The sequence below is a fragment of the Ovis aries genome, chromosome 25 (genome assembly GCF_016772045.2).
Source record: "Ovis aries strain OAR_USU_Benz2616 breed Rambouillet chromosome 25, ARS-UI_Ramb_v3.0, whole genome shotgun sequence".
In the NCBI taxonomy this organism is placed as follows: domain Eukaryota; kingdom Metazoa; phylum Chordata; class Mammalia; order Artiodactyla; family Bovidae; genus Ovis; species Ovis aries.
In genome coordinates this window covers 6,669,819-6,691,125 of record NC_056078.1, presented here as the reverse complement: position 1 = coordinate 6,691,125, position 21,307 = coordinate 6,669,819, and positions in this window count along the sequence as shown.

Sequence of the window (21,307 nt, the reverse complement as noted above, 5' to 3'; positions counted from 1 at the left end):
ATGTTGAGGTGAGAGTGGGGATGGAGTCCACCTTGCATGAGCAAGGCAATGGGAGGGTCATCAAAAGAAGACTTTTGAACAGTGTCTTCAGCACAAGGTTAAAGATGCCTAAACCTCTTTTAAGAGCCGGTAGCTTTTCTGCGTCCTTGTCTTTTTTTGTTTGTTTCTTTGCTGCATGGCATATGGTGTCTTAGTCTCCCAAAAGAGACACCGTCTCCACTGAAAGCACAGGGTCTTAACCGCTGGACCACGCGGGGAGTCCCACACTATCCTTTTCTCTGTGATGTTTGTCTATGGTAGCTGTAAGGAATTTGGCTGCGTTATCCATACACCAATAAACAACTCTACCAGCCCTTAGACAGAGTAAGCTGCTTAGTATTCTATTTTGTGCAATCAGAGATTAAATTCCAAATTCACTGGCACCCGGAGATGAAACAGCTAATTATATACAGTAATTGCATTTAAAATCCATGCCTTTGAATGACTGATGAAATCTTCTTTTTCAAATGCTCATAAAACTTAGTGTGCCCAGCAACCAACTGGGAAGAAGTGGCAGTAAGTTTTTAGTCTTGTAATGTGGGTATGGTGCCATGCTCTTTCACCCCTGTGCTTTCCTTGAATTCACCCTGCACATTTAAATAATACTTTTGTCCAAGAGGAAGAAGTAAAATTGTGTCTGTTTGCAGATGAAATGATATTATATATAGAAAACCCTTAAGACTCCACCAAAAATTGTTAGAACCAATAAACAAATTCAGTAAAGTTGCAGGATATAAAATCAATATACAAAAATCAGTTCAATTTCTCTACAGCAACAATCTTTCAGAGAAATTAAGAAAACAATTACCTTGACAATAGCATCAGAAAACATAAAATACATAGGAAAACATTTAACCAAGGAAGTGAAAGAACTGTATACTGAAACCTATAAAACACTGATGAAAGAAATTAAGGGAGAAACAAATAAATGAATTGGAAGAATTAATATTGTTTAAACTTTATTCTACCCTAGCAATCTACAGATTCTGTGCAATCTCTATCAAAATACTGATGGCATTTTTCACAGACTAGAACAAACAATCCAAAAATTTCTGTGGAACCACAAAAGATCCTGAAGAGCCAAAGCAATCTTGAGAAAGAAGAACAAATCTGGAGGCACCATCCATCCTGATTGCAAACTACAGTTGACCTTGAACAACACACAAGGTGCCAGCCCTTTACACAGTTGCAAAGCTGCATGTCACTTCACAGTCAGCCATCCTCTTCATCCAGAGTTCAGTAGCCTTGGATTCTACCAACCAGGGATCAGATTGCATTTTATTGCAATTCGTATCTATTGAAAAACATCTGTGTTCCAGTTGACTCATGAAATTCAGACTCCTGTTGTTCAGGGGCCACCAGTATATTACAAAGCTATTACAATCAAAACAGCATGGTATTGGCATTAAGAACAGACACATAGATCAAAGAAACAGAATAGACAGCTCAGAAATAAACCTATGCTGTGCTGTGCTGAGTCGCTCAGTCATGTCTGACTCTTTGCGACCCCATGGACTGTAGCCTGCCAGGCTCCCCTGTCCATGGAATTTTCAAGAATACTGAAATGGGTAACCATTCCCTTCTCCAGGGGATCTTCCCAACCCAGAGATCGAACCTATGTCTCCAGAACTGCAGGCAGATTCTGTACCATTTGAGCCACCATGGAAGCCCAGGGAAGAAAAAACCTCTTCAAAAAATGGTGCTCTAAAAACTAGATTCCTTCATGCAAAAGAATGTCACTGAACTATCTTACGTCATACACAAAAATCACCTCAAAAATGGGCTAAATGCTTAAGTATCAGATGCAAAACCATAAAACTTATAGAATAAATTTTATAGAAAAAGCTGTTAACCTTTGTCTTGGGTATGCTTTTTTTTTTTAACACCGAAAGTAAACACAACAGAAACAAAAATAAACAAGTGGGACTATATCCAACTAAAAAGCTCCTGCACAGCAAAGGAAACCACTGACAAAATGAAAAGTCATCTGTGGAATGGAAGAAAGTATTTGCAAACCATATATCCAATAAGAAAATATTTGCAAACCATATATCCAATAACCATATATCCGAAAATAATAATTAACACCCTAATTATACAAAGAACTCACACAACTCAATAGCAAGAAGCCAAATAACCCAATTTTTAAAATGGGAAAGGGATGTGATTAGACGTTTTTCCAGAGAAGACTGTCTCATGGCCAGCAGGTGCATGAAAAGATGCTCAAATCACTAATCGTCACAAATCAAAACCACAGCGAGCTATCACTTCACATTTGTTTTCTGTTATCAAAAAGACAGGTGATAACAAATGCTGGTGAGAATGTGGAGTAAAGGGGGCCCTCATACACTGGTGGTGGAGACTGGTACAGCTGCTATCAAAAACAGTAGGGAGATTTCTCAAGAAATTAAAAATAGACTTACCATCTGATCCATCAATCCCACTTCTGGGTATATATCCAAAGAAAGCAAAATCATTATTTCAAAGAGATATCTGTACACTCATTTTCATAATAGCCAATAACATTATTCAGAATAGCCAAAGTATATAAACAACCTATGTGCTTGGATGAATGGATTAAAAAAATGTGGTATACACACTCACCATGGAATATTATTCAGCTTCAAAAAAAAAGAAAATCTGCCATTTGAAACAGCATGGATGGATCTTGAGGGCGTTATGCTAAGTGAAATAAGTCAGACAGAGAGAGACTAATGCTGCATGAGGTCACTTATATACCGGATCTAAAGAGAAAAAAACAACAACACTGATTACATAGATACAGAGTTGAATGGTGATTGTCAGGACTGGGGGGAGGGAAATGGGGAGAGGTTAGTAACAGGGCACAACCTCTCAGGTATAAATGAGTAAGGGGACTTCCCTGGCGGTCTAGTAGTTAAGACTGTGTGCATCCAGATCAGGGGGTGTGGATTCGATCCCCAGTCCGGAAACTAAGATCCCACGTGCCACGCAGCATGGTCACACAAAAAAGGAACGAAATAGTAAGATAACCTGTATCTATAGTTAAGATAACATGTAATAGATAATCTATAGAAGGCATAGATTGTAGTAAGATGACATGAATTCATAGTAATTGTGTAATTTCATGATAGCATGACAGCCAATTTTTGTTAATATTTTAAGTTTCTTATGTAATAGTGGTTTGCACCTCAAACATCTATAATTTATAGCATTTTAAATCTTTCAAATAAATACTTAAGACTCTGGGGTGTTCTTACTCATAACCTGAGTCACTCGTTATTAAAATGGATTCAGTCATGTATTAGAATGTATTTATAGAATCCTTGCTTCACTATAAACACCACAGGAGGGGAAGGGACACAAAATAGATCCAGGGCTTGCACTCAGGCCAGTGCTTCTGCTGGGGAGCTCAACTCAGGAAGTGGTGGTGTGTTTGGAAGACATTCAGTTAGTTTTCTCCCAACTTGATGGTTAGTTGAAGCTTTTGGAATTGTTTCAGTTGGATGGAAAACGGAGGAAGTTATGTCAGGTGAATCATTTCCCTGTGTGTTGCTTTACAGAATCACTTCCCCTGAATAATTAATAAAAAATTGACAGGAAGAATGTCCCCGGAATAACTAGCAGGCAATTTCAGCAGGGGAATTTTTATTTTTCTCAGTCAAACTGAGCACTTAGTTTTTGCCATTTGAGGAGTTTCGACAGACACGGAGGCAGCCGTAGAGCATCTTCAGAGCAGCTCCCAGTTAGAACAGGGCGTGTGGATTCCTGGAGAAGCACTTTCATCCTTTTTCTCTGAAGACCCCTGGAAATCAGCCTTGACTTTGGGAAGAGCCCTGCCCCATTCTCTAGGAGACTCTCCAGCATCGCCTGTTCCACACACTGGTTTTGGCATTTTGTGGCCAAGTGACCAGCAACTTTACAATGAGATGAAGTTTCCAGTTTCTAAGCAAATAAGTCAAGCAGTGCAAATTCAAGGGGCACAAGGATTTTTTTGCTGTTTTTACATAAGACGGTGCCAAAAGTTTTCAAGGACTATACAGGAATCCTAAGTCCCATTTGGTCAAAAAACACTCAGAGCTCACACTATGTTGAATTGCCCAGAATCCTACAAACACATGTGGGGACAAGAAAAATATTTGCTTTCTGGGTCAGAATGCTCCCCCTCTTTTTCCTTCCTGCACTTCTCATGTTTTTGCTTTTGCACTAATTTTATTCTTTCTTGCCACTCTACTCCCATATCTGTATTACTTTAGGCAAAGAACGCTGGCTGATTCAGCAGCCATGTTGATATCCATTGCAACTTTATTAATAATCTTGATAGTATTATTAATACGAAAAATATAGCTCTGGTACTAATTAGGTGGATGACCTCCCACAAGGCATTTAAACGCTTTGAACACCAGTTTCCGGATTAGGTTAGAATTTTTTTAGTTGTTTCAATGTCTACACGCTACGGTTCTGAAGAACCTGGCTGGGCTTGGGGCAGTACCATTCACAGATTGATGAGAATATAACCAAGGGCTCCCTGGATGTCATTCCAGACACTCTGCCTCTCGGTGCCTCCTGCCTCCCCTCTCTTCCTGAAACTAATCAGTCGTTCAGCCTATGTGTAAGGAGGAGAACAGTATGAGGGATGCTCTGGGGGCACATGGGGTTTCTCAACTCCCCCCTGGGGCAGCCAGGTGAGAGATGTAGCTTTTCAGGTGCTCTGGACCATTCTTGGTGATTTAGACACATCCCTGCTTAGAGCAGATTGCTTCTCCTAATCTGAGACCCGCCCCCACCCCCAACTTTGCAGTGTTCATCAACTTTTTTCAATGTGGTTGAAAATTTTACTATTTTGAGCCCATAAAACTGTAACAGAGTATTTCACCATTTACCTGGTTAATTTCACATACAGTGGATTGTTCCATCTCATCGCTGTCAGGATTTCATTTTTGCCTCTGGAAAGTAAGTGGCCCAGTCACCTCCTGCCAGACCACTGTGGGCTAAGGGCCTGGGGAGTTGCTGCATGTTTGCTCTGTGAGGGGACAAACCTCCACCGGGCATACCTCGGGGCAGAAGCCAAGATGACTACAGTGTCCCCCACACGTGAGCCTTCACTGTGTGAACTTTCAAAGACGCGAACATGTGTTTCCATGTCCAATCACATAAGTCAGTTCACATGTCTGGTGTACATGGGCTTGCATTCTCTATAAGTGGTTGTGCTTTGGGGTACTGTCCCATACTGCATAGAGTACAGTAGCGTAGTATCCTTATTTCAAGCCCAGGATGTCTGAATGCAGGCTTAAAAGCAGCGGTGATATAGCTGATAGTGCTAAAAATCACCAGCTACTGTAGTATACTACTGTACTTTTCAAGGTACTGGAGTGTAAGATGAAACATGTTCCCTTAATTTTTTGTGCTTTTTTAAATGTATTTTTTTGTGAAAAGTATTATAACTCTATTACAGTACACTACTATATAGTCGATTGTGTTAGTTGGGTACCTAGGCTAACTACGAACAAATTGGACTTCAGAATGAGCTCTTGGAATGGAACCAGTCCATATGTAGGAGACTTAATGTATTTCACACAAGAGCCGAGGTGCCTTAGCTAAACCCCATCACCCCATAGCTGCCCATCTACAACACGGTGCTAAAAGGGACTCACCTCTTCAGGGGCTGTGGGTACCCTTGAACTGATTATCTGTGGCAGGACATGACTGCTAAGTATTATTATAGTAATAGAGAAAGAGCCAGCATTAGCATTTTTAGGCCCTGGGGACACTTGAAAATCAGATACTCTCAGAGCTGCTGGTAATGGCTGCCTGAGAGCTGGGGAACCAGCTTCTTCACCATCCCCAAGCCGCCAACATTTAACTCATCACAATGCAGAGCAATTTGGGTGACATCAGTTGGGAAGGGGGCTGGGGAGCTGGAAGGGGTGGTAATTAAAAAAAAAAATTCTTGTCTATGTGTTCATTTAATCAACAAATAACTGAATGTCAGGGGTTGCTCCTGGCAGGGGGTAGGCCCCCTGCAGCGCAGCAGGCAGCCTCCGGAAAGGGAGGGGCTATCCCGAGGGTGGGGGCTATTCCCAAGCTGACAGAAAGCAGCAGGATCCCCGGGGCAGATAGATGGTACAAGTGCTGGGGATTCTCAGAGCCCTGGCACAGAGCCTGGCACCCTGTAGGCACCACAAAATATTTATGGATGAATGAATTTAAAAAATAAATAAATAAAAGCAGGAAGGTCCAAATGGAGTGGAGAGATAAATCCAGTCAAGTCAGAGGCAGCAAAGCCCAGGAGAAATGACCACATGCCAGGGTGTGGAGCCTCAAAGGGAGAGCCCGATGGTGGCCCGGGAGCACATGTTCGCATCTTTGAAAGTTCACAACAAGCAGGTTCACATGTAAGGGACTTAGACTGTAGTCATCTTGGCTCCTATCCTGGGTTCTAGGGGACAGATGGACAGGGAGACAGAAGTGCAGCCAGGCCCTGGGAAATGAATGGAGCCGAGGAGCTCCTCTGAGCAGCGGTGTTGAACTCTCTAGGCACCAGCCTAGGGACCTTGTTCTCTCTCTGTCCACATATGGGCCACACCCTGCAGCCCTCAGCTTCTCTCCTGAGGCAGGTGCTTCCCAGCGTTGCCACCAGCAGTTTCTGACTCATCCTTTCATTTCTATCCTTGCTGTATGTTTTATAAACAAATTTTTTATTTAATCCTTAAAGCTATGATTTGGTGGTTGACATTGGCCCAGGTTTTCAGATGAGCAGCTGAGGCTCAGAGAGGTTCAGTCACTTTCCTGAAGTCACACAGCCAGCACAGGTGGGAGCTAGGAGATTAACCCAGGTCTGTCTGGCTTCAAGGCTAGGATTCGTTTTCTCCACCAAGGCATTTCACAGACTTATAGAATCTCCCAGTTGTGAGGGCTTTGAAAGGTCATGTTGATGAACCCTCTGAAAAAAATGCAAGAATCCTTTTCTAACATTCTCCATAAGTTTCTCATGCTCTCGCTTAGGGAAATAACAAACATAGACAAAGAGAAAGAGGATGGGAAGGAGGGAAGAAAGGATAAATGAAAAAGAGGCAGAGAGAAGACAAAAGTTTAGCTTCAGTGAATGTATTCAGAGTTTAATTGGCAGGAAAATCTAGCAAGAAGCTACTTTAATTTCAGCATACCTGAACATCTTGTATTTTAGGTTTAGTGTTCTTCTTCTTGCAGGTCTTAGGTCTGGCATGCAGGGATGCAGCATGGGGGATCTAGTTCACTGACCAGGGATCGAACCCCAGGCCCCCTGCATTGGGAGAGCAGTCTCAGCCACTGGACCACCAGGGAAGTCCCTAGTGTTGTCTTATATGAAGTTACATCTGGAGATGGGCCCACCTGCCTTCTCCAGGTGAAGGTCTCCGAAGGCCTGGTCTGCCAGGCTGTGTCCTGGCCTCTGCCCTCTAAGATGTGCTCTTTTTTTCCCAGGCGAGGTTTTGCTTCCTCTTGTTCAGCCACTCAGTCGTGTCTGACACTTTGTGATCCCATGGACTGCAGCACACCAGGCTTTCCTGGCCTTCGTCATCTCCCAGAGCTTGCTCTAACTCATGTCCATTGAGTTGGTGATGCCATCCAACCATCTGTCATCCCCTTCTCCTCCTGCCTTCAATCTTTCCCAGCACCAGGGTCTTTACTAAGGAGTTGGCTCTTCACATCAGGTGGCCAAAGGATTGGAGCTTCAGCTTCAGCATCAGTCCTTCTAATGAATATTCAAGATTGATTTCCTTCAGGATTGACTGATTTGATCTCCTTGAAGACCAAGGGGCTCTCAAGAGCCTTCCCCAATACCACAGCTCAAAAGCATCAATTCTTCCTCTTGTTAAAGGTCCTAATTTGCTGTCCTCATAATGAAGCTTCTCCATTGCATGCCCCATTTAAACCATGGATATCAGTATCAGCCCAGGGGTGAGGCATCCATTTGACCTGCCCAGGCTTCCTGAGCAAGACTAAAGTAGGGAGAGGGCAGAAAACGTGCTTCAGGCACCCCCAACCGGCTTAGGGAAGGGCTGATGGATTCCCAGACCTCAGGAAGACAGAAATTCCAGTAGACTGGAGTTGAAGCGGGCACACATACGTGACTTTGGTTACTTCTTGAGGTTATTTGGGGCGAGACAACTCTCAGAACTAGAAGAGTAAAAACTGTCTAAATATCCTGGTTTCTACAACTATCCATAGGCAAAAAAGAAAGAAAAATAATCTTGCTCTAAACTTTTTATCTTACACAAAGAATTAACTCGAAAGAACTGCTGCTGTTGAGTCGCTAAGACATATGTGACTCCTTGCATCTCCGTGGACTGCAGCCCAACAAGCTCCTCTGTCTTTAGGATTCCCCCAGGCAAGAATACTGGAGTGGGTTGCCACTTCCTTCTCCAGGGGATTTTTCCAACCCAGGGGTCAGACTCAGGGATCGAACCCTGGTCTCCTGCTTGGCAGGCAGTTCTTTACCACTGAGTCACCTGGGAAACCCAACTCAAAAACAGATGGACTTTAATTTAAAGTGTAAAACTATGAAACATTTAGGAGAACTGTTAGCATGATCCATAAAAGAAAAAACATAAAAGGAAAAAGTCATTATACTACTCTGTTTTTATGTATATTCACATTTTTCCCTAATAATTTTCATTATTTGCTATATAGAAATATTGCTCTGTTCATCATGAGCCTCTCTGGAGTTCCAGGTGGATGGAGGGAGGGGCAGCTTGCAGACAGCACCCTGCTACCCCCCCAAAGAGCTGACAAGGATGGGACAGGTTCAGGGCCACTGCCCAGCAGTTCCTAACCCTTGGAAGCATGCTAAACAACAGAGGGAATCTAAGAGACCAATAAGGCTGGCCTCCTGCCCTCAGGTTGCTTAGTGTCTAGACTCGGGTCCAATCAGAAGACAGCTTAGGGCTAAGGTATGTGAAAATAACTGTAAGGTTGCGTGCATGTGTGCAAAGTCACATCAGTCATGTCCAACTCTTTGCGACCCCATGGACTGAAGCCCACCAGGCTCCTCTGTCCACGGGATTCTCTAGGCAAGAATACCAGAATGGTTTGCCTTTTCCTACTCCGGGAGATCTTCCCGACCCAAAAATCCAACCCATGGCTCAGGTCTCCTGCATTGGCATGCCGGTTCTTTACCACCGGCACCACCTCAGGGAACTATGTTCAATACCCTGTGATAAACCATAATGGAAAATAATATGAAAAAGAATGTATATGTAAATATATATAGTAAACTGAGTCACTGCAGATGGTGATTGCAGCCATGAAATTAAAAGACACTTACTCCTTGAAAGGAAAGTTATGACCAACCTAGACAGGATATTATGGAGAAGACAATGGCACCCCTCTCCAGTACTCTTGCCTGGAAAATCCCATGGACGGAGGAGCCTGGTAGGCTGCAGTCCATGGGGTCGCGAAGAGTCAGACACGACTGAGCGACTTCACTTTCACTTTTCACTTTCATGCATTGGAGAAGGAAATGGCAACCCACTCCAGTGTTCTTGCCTGGAGAATCCCAGGGACAGAGGAGCGTGGTGGGCTGCTGTCTATGGGGTTGCACAGAGTTGGACACAACTGAAGCAACTTAGCAGCAGCAGCAGCAGCAGCAGACAGCATATTAAAAAGCAGAGACATTCCTTTGTCAACAAATTTCCATCTAGTCAAGGCTATGGTTTTTCCAGTAGTCATGTATGGATGTGAGAGTTGGACTATAAAGAAAGCTGAGCACCAAAGAATTGATGCTTTTGAACTGTGGTGTTGGAGAAGACTCTTGAGAGTCCCTTGGACCACAAGGAGATCCAACCAGTCCATCCTAAAGGAGATCAGTCCTGGGTGTTCATTGGAAGGACTGATGTTGAAGCTGAAACTCCAATACTTTGGCCACCTGATGGCGAAGAGCTGACTCATCTGAAAAGACCCTGATGCTGAGAAAGATTGAGGGCAGGAGGAGAAGGGGATGACAGAGGATGAGATGGCTGGATGGCATCACCGACTCAATGAACATGAGTTTGGGTAAACTCCGGGAGTTGGTGATGGACACGGAGGCCTGGTGTGCTGCGGTTCATGGGGTTGCAAAGAGTTGGACATGACTGAGCAACTGAACTGAACTGAAACTGAATCACTTTGCTGTACAGCATAAATAAGCACAACATTGCAACTCAACTACATTTTAACAAAATATATTTTAAAACAACTTTCCTGGCATACATAAGCATCTCATTTAATTATCACAGCAATCCTGCAAGATTAGTCTTATTATTCCCCTTTCTTGGGCCACTTAGGTCTCAGAAAAGGATGAGGCTTAATGCGAAATGTGCCCCAAACCACCAACTAGTAAGTAACTGAACCTTGACTCAAGTTCAGAGTTGATTTCAAACTACGGTGTCTTCAACTGCTTCCCCATAGCACTCTCACCCATATTAGTCTGCAACGGTTGGCCTGACAAAGTATCCCACCCTGGAGAGCTTAGACAACAGGAATAGCTTGTCTTGTGGGTCTAAAAACTCAAAGTCTGAGATCAAGATCAGGCAAGGCTTATGGAGAACTCTTGCCTGCCTCATCTAGGTTCTGGTGGGGGCAATCTTCACCTTGTAGCTGCAATGTTTCATCCCTCTCTGTCATCACGTGGCCTTCAGTCACTGTGTCTGTCTTGGTGGCTCTTTCTTTTGCCCTTATGGGGCACACTGGATCAAGGGCACACTTACAACCTCATGACCTCATCTTACCTTGACCACATCTGCTCAGACCCTATCTCCAAAGAAGTTCACATTCATAGGGGGTTGGCACTGCACCGTATCTTTTGGTGGGGGACACGAAGTAACCCAGAGAATGAAATCTAACTGATCCGGGAACTGAAGGCAGGAGATGCAGTGATGTACCCAGGCTACCAAGCCTTCTGGCGGGAAAAGGGCTCTCTCTTTTTTCACATTATGAATGGATTGGGTAAACCTACCCTGTAGACACAGGAGAAATCACATAGACAGTAATGAAATTTGGGAGGGGTTGGCGAAAACCTGATATTGATTCTTTGACACGTTTGCTAAAATAGAGCATAAAGCAGTCAGTAGGAGCCAGGGGTGAGGGAGGAAAAAGGAGCCAGCAATCAAATCACTGCAAGTCATCTGGGTGATTGTTCACTTATTCCATTATTAAACACATGCACATGTGCAGTCAGTACAGTGAAGGGTCACTCACCTGGTAAATTTCCACTGAGTGGCCACCATTGTCAGTGTGAGTTTATATGTCCAGTTGGCATGCTTGTCTCCTGTCTTCTGTCATATGCCTTTGGATAATCCTGAAAGATAATTTTGCTGTACAGTCTTTAAGAAACCAAGATTTGACCTGTTTCTTTGGAACATTGGTCATCAATTTTTCAGATTAACGTCCTTTGGGAAGAACCAGGAAGTTATCAAGGGAAGGAAAAATGTAACTAATTATACTAAACATAATATGATAATTCAAGTCACCTCTGGAAATTCCTAGCAAGTAGTCATGTCCAAATTATGCTTCACTTTCTAACCAACAGGCCTTGGTTACATCTCCATCACCTTCAAGCTTTCCAATGTCACTTTGCTGTGCTGGTCTGCGCTTAGTTGCTCAGTCCTGTCTCTTAGTCATGTCCAACTCTCTGCGACCCTATGGACTGCCACCTGCCAGGCTCCTCTGTCCATGGGGCTTCTCCAGGCAAGAATACTGGAGTGCGTTGCCATGCCCTCCTCCAGGGGATCTTCCCAACCTAGGGATCGAACCCAGGTCTCCCACATTGCAGGCAGATTCTTTATAGATTCTTTACAGAGCCACCAGAGAAGCCCAAGAATACAAGAGTGGGTAGCCTATTCCTTCTCCAGGGGATCTCTCCAACTCAGGAGTAGAACCAGGGTCTCCTGCCTTAGTCCCAAGAAGACAATAGGACAACCAGGAAATGGCAGAGGAAAGCCCATGAGAACATGGACTAAATCATCTGGGTGTAGGAGACCTATATTTGTAGAGGACAGAATCCAGGGGCCCCCGAAAATAGAAGGTGTACTGCAATATCATTCTGAACTGAGCATGAATCTTTAGGAAGTAGTTGTTTAAAACAAAATAACTTCCCAGTTCCCCAATTTTCTCTCTCTTTACAGCTCATCACCTCAGTCATCCTTCCTAACACCTTGACACAAATGCCTTTATCCTCTCAGTCATCCTCTCTAACAGCCCAGGGCTGCATAGTGCCCTCATGGACCCCAGACCTCCTCCCCAGCTTATATCAAGCACGTTCAGAGCTCCCACCCTCCACCCTGACGGATGATGACATACGAGCTGAGGGCAGTCACGGTTGGTACATTAGCATGTCGCACTTTCAGACGTGTGATGAAACAGTTATTAGTTTAGATTATTTTCACTTCATATTTTGAGAACAATGAGTATCATCTTGAGTCAACTGAGCATGTTGGCATCCACCAAGTGTTGAACGGGCAAATCGATAGGGCGTCAGCCTGCTCACTGAGTTCTGATTCTTGGACTCCTTTCCCTCTCTCCCATGACCTTAGTTCTAAGTTTGCCTCAGGATCCAGCAAGACCACCTCCTCTTTCCACTGAACATTCATCAGATTGTCACAGCCTCCAAAAGTAGTCCCTCTCCAGTCTTGCACTATGAGGTTTGTTCAGAGATGCTGGCAAGAGATACATACCCCAAAGATGGGATGGGAAGAGTCACACTGACCCTCCTTCACTTAACTAAGGTGCACTGTAATAAAACCAGTCCTGGGAAGTCCCTGTCCTCAGCTTACAAACATATATACCTGCAAGCCCGCTCGTATGGCTGCAAGAATTGAAGGAGCATTTTAAAACCCTGAAAGGCAACAAACCTGTGACAAGATGGGGTTTTCAGTATTTCCTATAAGCAAGCTTCACCTTGAATATTCAAAAGGTACTGCTTGACTCACGATGGGGTCACGCCCCTTTAAACCCATCGGATGCAGTTGAGCATAATCATCTAACACAAAACCTATTTCATGATAAAGTGTTGAATAGCTCATGCAATTGGTTGAATACTGTACTGAGGGCGGAAAACAAAATAGTTATCTGGGGACTCAATGGTTGTAAATGTATTGACTGTGAACACTCATGACAACGAGGCTGATCGGGAGCTGCTGCTCGTCGCCCAGCATCACCAGCGAGGATGGAGGGTCGTGACCCAAATCACTAGCCTGGGGAGAGATCGCAATTCAAAATCTGAACTTCTTTTTCTACTGAATGCCTATTGGTTTTTGTTTGGTTTGGTTTTGTTTTTGCTGTACTGCTCAGTTTTCAGGATCTTAGTTCCCGGAGCAGGTATTGAACCCGTGCTCCCTGCAATAGAACTGTGGAGTCTTAACCACTGCACCACCAGGGAAGCCCTGCATGTTGCTTTTGAACTGTCATGAAGGTGGAAAATCATTAAGTTAAACCAGCATAAGTAGGGACTGTTTCTTCCACTCTTAGTCTCGGAACTGAATATTTATTTAGACTTCCACCATTAAGGGAAAGAAGAAAAATAAGAACACCTCAGTCCAGTTTTCTGAAAGAGATCTAACTCATTACAGAGCACACGTGTTCTCACAAGAGAACGTCTCTCTACATATAATTTATATTGACAAATTATATACACAAATTTATAACACATATCATATATCTCATAATACATTGTATGTATATATCTCATAATATATAATTAAAACATAATTATAATATACAAAAGTATATGTCATATGTATTTATATATATTTGATGATATATTTAATATTTTGGAGAATATTTAGAGAATACTTTCCTTTATTCCCCATCCCCGGCCTCGTGGATATTCAGGCCACCATTGCCAGCCAGCAAGGGAAGAGAATCATTTCTGTCTTCCATAGTCGTTTGAACTTGAATTCTTGCAAGGTCTTTGCATGGTCTTGGAACCTAGTTTCTTCAGAGTTCTCCTAATTCCCTCAATCAAACTGGATAATTTCAAGCTGGTTGTACAGAGGGTCTTCGTGATTTAAACCAAAACAAGACGTTCCCTACTTGGCCATGTCACTTGAAGGACATCTTCTCGACCTTCCTTCCCTGGCCTGGGACAGGAGTAAGTGGAACTAATCCAGGCCTCACGTACAGATAGCCCATCCCTGGGATCTGCCAATATAGGCTGGCCCAGTGGCCTGCCTCACAAGGGTGTTTTGAGGAGTTACTAGTTAGTGGCTATAAAATACTATATGAGTATAATAAACCCCAGGTAGTGAGGTCACACTTGCACCCCAGTGTTCATTGCAGCATTATTTACAATAACCAGGCCACAGAAACATCCTAAATATCCATCAACAGAGGAAGGGATAAAGAAGATATGGTACAAATAAACAATGAAATATTATTCAACCACAAAAAGGAATGAAATTAGTTCATTTGTAGTGACACAGATGGGCCTAGAGACTGTCATACAAATTGAAGAAGTCAGAAAGAGAAAAACAAATACTGCATATTAACATATATATATGTGGAATCTGTAAAAATGATATAGACGATCTTATTTACAAAGCAGACACAGAGACACAGACATAGAAAGCAAACCTATGGACACCAAGGGGCAAGAGGTAGGGTGGGACGAAGTAGGAGATTGGGGTTGACATATAGGCACAGTTGATAGTACGCGTAAGATAGGTGGGCTTCCCTGGTGGCTCAGTGGTGAAGAAGCCGCCTGCAACGCAGGAGATCCGGGTTTGATATCTGGATGAGGAAGATCCCCTGGAGAGGGGAATGGCTACCCCTTCCAGTATCCTTGCCTGGAGAATCCCACGGACAGAGGAGCCTGGCAGGATATAGTCCAGCAGTCTCAAAGAGCTGAACACGACTGAGGGACTAAGCATGCATGCATAAAATAGATGGCTAATGAGCATCTACTGCGTAGCACAGGGAACTCTACTCAGTGCTCTGTGAGGACCTAAACAGGAAGGAAGTCCAAGAGAGAGGGGATATATGCACACGTATAGGTGACTCACTGTGCTGTAGAGCAGAAGCTAACACAATCTTGTAAAGCAACGTTCAATAATTTTTTTTTTAAGTACTATAGAAACCCAAATTGTTTCTGAAAATGCTAAACAATAAGACATTTCTCAAAAGAGCCTCAGTCCCTCCAGTTTTTTCCAGGAATCCAACTCAAGCAGCTTTACACAGCCATTATCACTTAATTACCAATATAAATCTCACTAGCGACTTCCATAACTTTGTTTGCAAATGAATATGCACACCTCCTAAATCATTCCCTCCTTTTCTCTCTCTCCCCAGCTGGAGTGGAGAGAAACTGTAGCAGCTGTGATTTGCAGAGGCTCCTGGCCTGCAGTGTCACCCCAGGCCGCCCGTACCTGGGACACGGCACTGCTGAGGCTATGGAATTGTACCTGGTTCCCGCTCAGCCCCATAAATCCCCCCCTGGCATTGGCGGGGGCAGGCGCATGGCAGAAACCTGGCTCCATCTGTTTGAAAGGTTCACAAACCACAGTGAACTTTTTAGTGATCTCAGGCCAAGTTTCCGGTGTGTAATGAAAACCGAAACCCAGTGTTGGGTTTCCTTACCAAATTCACACAGGGCTGGTCATGACAAGGGACTAAGTGTGAGGTGGCAGGGCAGAGCTAGGACACACAGCCATCAGTTCTATTTCTAGCTCTGCCACCGGCTTGCTCTGTGGCCTGAGGCCAGTCCCCTACCCTCATGCCTGCAGTTACCTGTCTCCAGTACAGAGGGGGAGCTTTTTACCAGAAAGTTAGCTTTCTGGTTCAGAAAGGTGTTCTGAGATAGTAGCATTCCTCTGCATCATTTTTAGTTATAGCACAGAGGCACGTGAGAATATTATGACCATCCCACTTGTGTGTATTATCCATTTTTAAAAATATTTAAATAAAATTGAAACAAAATCTATTTCATTTATTTAGGCCCTCTGTCTGCATTCTGAAGTCTTGCTCTTCTTTCTTTCTAAGCTTCAGCTTTTGATTCCAGGCACATTTACATTTACAATTATAGTGAACAGTGGGGAAGGGATTATTGCATGATTTAGAGGGTTTATCTAAATGACCTCCCAAACTTCTCCCAACTCAAAGGTTCTGTGAGTCAATGAAATGCCTTGACAAAGGAGAACAAACCCAGGCCTTCAAGTCCAAAATACCTGTGTCTATTTTCTAGCTCTCACATTTACTGGCTGTGTGACTTCTGGCGAGCTACTTAACCTCTCTGAGCCCAGATTTCTCATCTGAAAACCTGAGGCAATGCCAAATACTAAGTCGTTGTCAGGAAGATGAAATAATAAAGTACTTTTCAGACATGGGACAGGGTGCCAGACAAAGAGTAGGTGCCAAGGTTTTGCTTGTCTTGATTCACACAAGTTTCTGATTGGGTCAAAAATGTAGGTCATATTTGAATATTGCCTTTGTCTTCCCTTCCAGGGCCCTACTTCAGAAAGACAAAGAAAGAAGGAAATAAAAAGTGACTCGCTGAGGCCCTTCTGAAAGCATCACCCATGTATTGAAATATTCCTTCCAGTCAAAAACTAGGTTATTAATTATACATTGCTATTGGAACAGAAAATAAGAAGAGGCCTCACTGCTTATGACCCAGAACTTGACCATTGTTTGATTTCGATTATTTCCTGGTATCTGCGTAATGTATCCCAAATGTGAGATTTGCAGTGTTGAGAGTCCAACCAACTGTAGCCTGAATGACTGTCCGTAATATTTAGTAAATGCCCTGGAATGACTGTTCATTTCCACTCCAGGCAGCGCATTTCTGGGGGATTATTTCACTGCATGGGTGGCCCAAGTCCCTTGGCCTTCAGCCTCACAGCTCATTCCACAGCTCTGGGCAAGCAGCAACCACCCAAAAATGCGAGTCTTTCTTCCTGGCCCCAGTGGCATGAGTAACATCATTAACTCTTCGGGGCTGAGGTCTGGGATGACGTCGAAATCTTCCACCCCACTGTGTTAGCTGACAGAATACCAGAGTAACAAAGTTTTGGCAGTTTGTTTTCACGCCAGCAACGTGCCTGCCCTCATACACAATCTTGGGATATTTTTTTCCTCTTCTTTCCCAGCAGGATTGTGGGTTTCAAAATGGAAGCAAAGTCCTCCCCGCGTCTAGCTCCAGTTCTGAGAACAAATGGGCAAGAAGGCTCCAAAATTCTACAGACAAGGGGAAATGCTGCTGACGTGTCCCCGCCAGGGACAGGACAGGAAGAGCACAGCTGTGCCGTGTGCCGTTTCACATGCTCCTCTGCCGATGAGCTTTCTAAAGTGTAAAAACGTTGCAGGGCGCTCCCTAAGAGGAGACACACAAACACATTTCCTCTGGGCCCCGGGCCAGCGCTGGGGCAGGCAGAGGCCGCGCAAGTGCACTGTGGATGCCGCGCGCCATCTGGTGGCCAGGAGGTGACATTGCGGGCACCATCCGGGCTTTTACACCATTGATCTGCAGTCATTTCACGGAAGGAGCAATTTTGTTCAGTTGCTCAGTCGTGTCCAACTATTTGCGACCCCTTGGACTGCAGCACGCCAGGCTTCCCTGTCCTTTACCATCTCCCAGCGCTTCCTCAAATTCATGTCCATTGAGTTGGTGATACCATCCAACCATCTCGTACTCTGTTGTCCCCTTCTTCTTCTGCCTTCAATCTTTTCCACCAGCAGGATCTTTTCTAACGAGGTGGCCAAGTATTGGAGCTTCAGCTTCAGCATCAGTCCTTCCAATGAATATTCAGGGTTGGTTTCCTTTAGGATTGACTGATTTGAGCTCCTTGCAGTTCGAGGGATTCTAAAGCGTCTTCTCCAGCACCACAATTCAAAAGCATTGTTTCTTTGACACTCAGCCTTCTTTATAGTCCAGCTCTCACACCCATACATGACTACTGGAAAAACCATAGCTTTGAATAAAGGACCCTTTGTTGGCAAAGTAATGTCTCTGCTTTTTAATATGCTGTCTAGGTTGGTCAGAGCTTTTCTTCCAAAGAGCAAGTGTCTTTTAATTTCATGGCTGCAATCACCATCTGCAGTGATTTTGGAGCCAAAGAAAATAAAGTCTCTCACTGTTTCCATTGTTTCCCCATCTATTTGCCATGAAGTGCTGGGACTGGACGCCATGATCTTTGTCTTCTTAATGTTGAGTTTTAAGCCAACTTTTTCACTCTCCTCTTTCACTTTCATCAAGAGGCTCTTTAGTTCTTCGCTTTCTGCCATAAGGGTGGTGTCATCTGCATGTCTGAGGTTATTGATATTTCTCCTGGCAATCTTGATTCCAGCTTGTGCTTCCTACAGCCCAGCATTTCTCATGATGTACTCTGCATATAAGCTAAATAAGCAGGGTGACAGTATACAGCCTTGATGTACTCCTTTCCCAATTTTGAACCAGTCTGTTGTTCCGTGTCCAGTTCTAACTGTTGCTTCTTGACCTGCATACAGGTTTCTCAGGAGGCAGATAAGGTGGTCTGGTATTCCCATTAAAGGAGTATACTGTGGGCTTTTAAATTCTGTTGGGAGTGATCATAGGGGATCCCGAAGGAAGACACCAAGGGCCAGGTGTTCTAAATTCCCTTCGTTCTTCTACGACTGGATGCTTGATGTCTCAGATTCTCCTAGAAACAGAGATAACGATCCTTGGGAAGCACTCAGCTCTGGACATCCAGCGTCTCATGTCCCCGGGTCCTCCTGTCCCTGTCATGATCGCACAGACCTGGGCACAAGAGCCTCCTTCTTTCCACTACCTGGGGCATGCTTAGGTTCTCTTCTCCAGCCTTCGGAATCCAACATTTCCCAAGGCTTGCTTCACGGCATCTCTACATTCTCAGAGTATCTGCTTCATTTTTTGCCCACACTAGTGTTTGCGAAGCCTGTTCCAAGAATACTGGTTTTATTTTTCAGAACTGTATCTTCTCATAAACAGTGTAGGAGGGTTCCCTTTTCTCCACACCCTCTCCAGCGTTTATTGTTTGTAGACTTTTTGATGCTGGCCATTCTGAAGAGTGTGAGGTGGTACCTCATTGTAATTTTGATTTGTATTTCTCTAATAATTAGCAGTGTTGAACATCTTTTCATGTGCTTTATGGCCATCTGTATGTCTTTTTTGGAGAAATGCCTATTTAGATCATTAAAAAACTAAACATCTGGCAATCCCACTCCTGGGCATATATCTGGAAAGAACCCTAATTTGCAGAGATACATGCACCCCAATATTCATTGCAGCACTATCTACAATAGCCAAGACATAGAAGCAACCTAAATGTCCATCAAGGGAGGAATGGATAAACATGTAGTACATATTAATGTATACAATGGAATACTATGCACCCATTAAACAAGAATGAAATAGTACCATTTGCAACAATATGGGTGAACGTAGAGATTATCATACTAAGTGAAGTAAGTCAGAGACAAATATCATATGGTATCACTTATATGTGAAACCTAATAAAAATAATACAAATGAACTTATTTACAAAATAAGAGAACTATATATTTTTTTAAAAAAAGGCATTCCATGTTTGAGAAACTCTGGAATTAAAATAAGAATTATTGTAGGACATCTGAAGAACGTTGACATATTGACATTGTAGGGAGTATTTAAGAAAGAACTACGATTTTTTTAGTTTCTAAACTTGAGGTCAAAATTTTCCCCCCATCTCCACCTTCAACTGTATCTTGAAAATAATCCATTTGATAAAGCAAATTTAGCAGGAAATTGGTCTAGCCTATTCCTTTGACTCATGATTAGATAGGCTTATTTTAAAAGTGATTCATTTCTGGTAGTCTGCTGCGGCTGTATAACAAAGTACCGCAAACTGGGTGGCTTAAACTGCAGAAATTTATTCTCTTGAAATTTCTTTTGAAGCTTCTCCTTAACTTGTAGATGGCCATCTTCTCCCTGTATTTTCACGTGGTCTTCCCTCTGAATGTGTCTATGTCCTAATCTCCTTTCTTACAAGGATACCAGTCATATTGGACTAGGGCCCACCCTAATGGCCTCATTTTAATTACCTCTTTAAAGATTCTATCTCCAAATACAGTCCCATTCTGAGAGACTAGAGGTGGAGGAGGGGTCAGGATTTCAGCGTATGAATGTTAAGGGGACACAGTTCAACTGATAAGACCATCTTATTTTTGTATCTGTTGGAGATAACTTGTGCTTCAGTGGAAAACAGCATTCTTTAGAGCAGGGTCAGCAAACTATAGTCAGTGGGCCAGATATGGCCTGCCACCTGGGTCTATAAATAAAGTTTTATTGACACAAAGCAAAGCTCATTCCTTTATGGATTATCTATGGTTACTTTTTGTTTAACAGTAGAGTTGAGTAGTTATAACAAAGGCCACATGGCTTGTGAAACTGAAAATATTTGCTACCTGACCATTTATAGAACAAGTTTCCCAGGTGAGTATATACCTCAAGGTTATCTAATTCTGACTCTATAGGGACTCTGCATCTTTCATTGCCTTTGAGCTGTTTTACAGCTTATTAGGTTGTAGAAAATGAAGAGCAATGTAAAATAATCCTTCCCTTAGACACAACGAGGGGCTTCCCAGGTGACTCTAGTGGTAAAGAACCTGCCTGCCAATGCAGGTAAATGTAAGAGACGCTGGTTCGATCTCTTCTCTGGGTTGGGAAGATTCTCTGGAGGAGGAAATGGCAACCCACTCCAGTATTCTTGCCTGGAAAATCCCATGGACCGAGGAGCCTGGCGGGCTATAGTCCATAGGGTTGCAAAGAGTCAGATGCGGCTGAGCATGTACACGCATTAGACACAAGGAAGCCAGCTTTGCCTCCACTTGCTCATTCCTTTCAACCTTCCTCATCCACAAACATGCCTGCTCTTTAGATTCTCTTTTGAACTCGTTGTGACATCCTAACAGTTCCCTCACTGATCATGACTTCAATAAAATCTTTAACACATGTTGATTCTATATTGGGATAAGAGTCATCATTTTCCTTCTTTGAAAACTTTCCCTTAATGTACTGATGTCATTATTCTTGGGTGTGCTCATAACAATGGGATTGTAAAGGACAATGTTTTTTTGTTCTTAAAAGATACACACTGAAGCATTTAGGGTGGAGTGTCATGCTTACAGTTTACTCATGATTACTTTTAAATGGCTTGGCATGTGTCTGTGCACAAATTCTCACACATACTATATATATATATGGAAAAAGAAAGAAAAGAGAAAGCATATATAGTAGCATATAAACAACCAGGGAATCTAAGTGAAAGCCATATGATGTCTTTGAGTGGTGTACTACTCACTCAAC